Raw genomic sequence first — 4,101 nt, forward strand, 5'->3', positions numbered from 1 at the left:
GATAAGACTCTACGGTTTAATCTTTAAAAAATCACAACTCAGAAATGTCAAATTCATCACGAAAGAGTGATCAGAAATTGATACATTATATAGTGGAAGGAACAGGTGTTAGGAAGAAAATAAATTATTTTTATAGGTTTTCACGTACACCAGAAATGCAGCCACTGGCACTCACTTATTCCTTATCACGAATTCTAGCTGACACCCTCTCTGATTCATTGTGCTACCTACCTGTCTATTAATTGTATCTGATTAATATTTCTGAGTGACCCTGACTACAACTATTTTTATTGGTTATGTGTATGCTCCTTGCTAAAATTATGATAATTATTTTATTGAGCTAAATAAACATTACCAGCGGATGATTTGCTAACGGACTTGTTCTCTCCAGATTTGACCAGGAAGTCCCAATTCATTCACACTGGAGCTTGTGGGGATTTGAATTCAGGGTTGAAGTTAACTCAGACTCAGTGGGAACTGGGTGTTATCAGACAATTCAGTCAAAAAAGATTATTCACTTCTAGACATAGTTTAGGAGGTGAAACTCAGACAGGTCTACCACTGTGAGAATAACTCTCACTTTATCCTATTTGAGATTGTGGGAGCAGCTTTCACCGAGTCCTGAGCTGAGATCGGGGGAGAAACTGTTTCCTTGCTGAAGACTCCACTGAGCTGCTGACTTGAAGGATCCATCGTCCTCAGGTTCGAGACCCAGCAATTTTCATGCACTAGTCACACTGCTCTGGCCCAGTTGATACCTCCCCTGTGAAAGGTTATCATCAGAGAATGAAATCTTACACTGTCAGTGAGCTGGTCTGACAAATTGTACCTGGATCCCAGAGTGGAGATCCATTATCTGTAGATAGGTAGGTGTGGGTAAACTTCCCACGTGCTCAGATATAAAACGTTTTACTTGAAAAAATGCTTTTATACATTGCAGGTGAGAGATACGAAGTATTTTTGTTGCTAACCGGTGTTGAGTTAATCCACACCCGGGGATCTCTCTGTTTGGTCAGAGACTGAGCCCAGAACTCTGGACTATAATCTATGTTCTGACTCTAGTCCAGAGAATGTATTCTTAATCTTATTACTTTCTCAGAGGGCAACCAGGAGATGGCAATAAATGTTCATTTCAGGAATGCAGACAACTGATCAATTATTTATTTGTTAAATACGTTTCGTCCAGGGGTTGAGGTCTCACTGTGTCCAAATGTTTCAGCATTTTTGTGTTATCTAATAATAGCAGGAGCGAGCGGGCAGTTTGATGCTTCTTCTCGATAGAAAATTAAAAAAATTAAGGAGTGAGCTGAGAAGGACTTTTAAAATGATGTAAGTTTTTAATTGGAGCAGAGAAGATGTTTTCACTCATGGAGGAGACTGCAAGTGTGAATGAAAACAAAAACAATCACAATAAACCCCCCCAACAAATTCAGGAGCCATTTCCTAACAAAGAAAATGGTGAGGTTCAATAAATCAATGCATGAGGGAGAGATGAACAGGATATGCTGCCAAGCTTTAATGAACTAAGGTGGTATTTTCTGTTTTCCAGCCTCCGCAGTATTTTGTTTTTCTATTAAGGTGGACTGGGACATCTGCAGAACAGACACACCAGCAGAGTAATTTCACCGAATGCCCTGGTTCTATGTCAGAAAGGCAGTGAAAATTGTATGTAATGTTTTGGTGATGAACGATCAAGGTCGAGTGCCGGAGCCCTCGACCCCAGCATGCTTTGAGTGCAGTGAACAACAGGATTCAATCGACTCAGGACTCTGCCGTCTCTTGTGATTAAAGTGATACCACCATCTGCTGGCGGCTCATAGCTACTGCAGCCGCTGCTCTTTGTGAGCCTCAGACACGTTCAGTAACTCCCACGTCTGCTTTCGGGAACCGGCTGCTGAAGTGTAAATATTGATCAATATTGACAGGGATCGAATTTTGCAGCAGGAAACTCCGCTGTTGCATTCACCATTTTATCGCCAGACATAGTACATGAAGTATGTTCCGAAATAACTCATGATGTGGAGATGCCGGCGTTGGACTGGGGTAAACACAGTAAGAAGTTTAACAACACCAGGTTAAAGTCCAACAGGTTTATTTGGTAGCAAAAGCCACACGGAGCTTTTGCTACCAAATAAACCTGTTGGACTTTAACCTGGTGTTGTTAAACTTCTTACCGAAATAACTCCTCAGAGGCCGGTGTCCCTTTACTAGATTGCCTTTATTTACAAACTCTATTCCACTCCTCGCGTCTTTCTGGAACACAGTAAGACTCCAGACTGTCAGAAGTCCTGACACTCCCATCTTTCTACGCAGGGGTGGCTTCCTGGTTGGACAGGCATTCATTACCTCAATCAGGGAGTTCATGCTTCGAGAGTACAACCTCATGTACCTTGTTGAATTCATTACACCTCTCCCCCCCCTCCCCCAAATCCGAGGAATCTTGGCGGTTCATGCGCCTCATGTGTTTCTTGCGTCGTTTCAACGCTGGGTCCGGTTACTCCAAATCGGTATCCAACATGGCACAAATGTATGTACAGGTGCTTATCTCGTACAGCGCGAGCGCCAGCAGTCTCATTGCCATCTTCCTCCGGCGGCAGAGGAGTATCCGCGGCTTCATCTGCAGTGTGCTCTTCAGACTCCGTGACCCTAACAACGGGGGATGGAGAGGCAAGGCTTGCCGGTCTGCGAGGGCTCTCCTCGGTTCTCGGCCCACTCGTCATCGTTAGCTCCGGAACCAACTGTGATTTCAAGGCCCCCACCTGGTCCACATGCTTTTCTTTCAGGATGGCCTCAGCCACACGTATTAGGTTGGATTCTGTCTCCGTCCTACACTCGACCGTTCCAGGAAACCATTTGCCCATTTGTCAAAATCGTGGGGAGAGAGATAGAGCCTGGTAAGATGCACTGTCAGAGGGTCGGTATTGACTAGAGGGGGCGAATAGTCACCTGCGCGATTTAGTTTTTGTGTTTTATGATAGGATAATATTTGCTACTTTAGAGGTCGGAGACACTTTGTAGGAATGAGTGGACAGGTGATATGTGAATTTCAATTCATTTTGTTAGGAATAACATGGGAGAGTGTGTAAAATAAAGGGTACATATCAAAAGGGGGTTAAGAGCAGAGCCTATGAAGGAAAGCTTCCAGGTGTTGTTAAAAAATCAAAGATCTAATGTCATTAATGGTGGCAATGTTTAGAAGAGTGAAGAGTTTGGGTTGAATGTTTGTAAGTCAGATGTCAGCTCGATGATGTGCTGCATTTTTGGTAAGGAATTTCGGTTGGATAAAGTAGCGGAACATTTCAGGGAGGGAGGGCAGGGGGAGCGGGCGGGGAGGGGAGGAGGCAGGGGGGGGTAGCAGGGAGGCGGGGGGGAGGGGGTGGGGAGAAGCGGGGTGGGAGAAGGGGATGGGGGAGGAATCCATTTAAAATAGTTGCTAGAAACAATTATGAGATAATTATAACTATTTCACACAACAGTAGGTGGAATGTAAACTACAGTGCTGAAATTCTCCTGAATGCAGGTTCAATTGAAGCATTCTGATGGGTCTAAACTGTTTTCTGAAGTAAGCGGATAGTCATGGGGTGAAAGTGGGAATATAGAAATTAGCAAGTTTCTCATTTAGAGAAGACAGAATGAGCCAAATGGATTCCTCTGCTTTGTAGAAATTCTATGTTCCTCTTCACTGGGAAGCTCTTATTCAGCACTCTTCATTTGTGCTGCTTCAATTGAAATCAGTACATTACAGATGCATGGCTATTATAGAGTCATAAAGGTTTACAGCATGGAAACAGGCCCTTCGACCCAACGTGTCCATGCCGCCCTTTTTTTAAACCCCTAAGTTCATCCCAATTGCCCGCATTTGGCCCATATCCCTCTGTACTCAACTTATCCATGTAACTATCTAAACGTTTTTTTAAAGACAACTTTCTACCCGCGTCTACTACCACTTCTGACAGCTTGTTCAAGACACTCACCACCCTATATGTGAAAAAATTGCCCCTCTGGACACTTTTGTATCTCTCCCCTTTCACCTATGCCCTCTAGTTTTAGACTCCCTTACGTTTGGGAAAATATATTGACTATCTCGCTGATCTGTGTCCC

The sequence above is a fragment of the Mustelus asterias genome, unplaced genomic scaffold (genome assembly GCF_964213995.1).
Source record: "Mustelus asterias unplaced genomic scaffold, sMusAst1.hap1.1 HAP1_SCAFFOLD_609, whole genome shotgun sequence".
NCBI classification, from domain to species: Eukaryota; Metazoa; Chordata; class Chondrichthyes; order Carcharhiniformes; family Triakidae; genus Mustelus; species Mustelus asterias.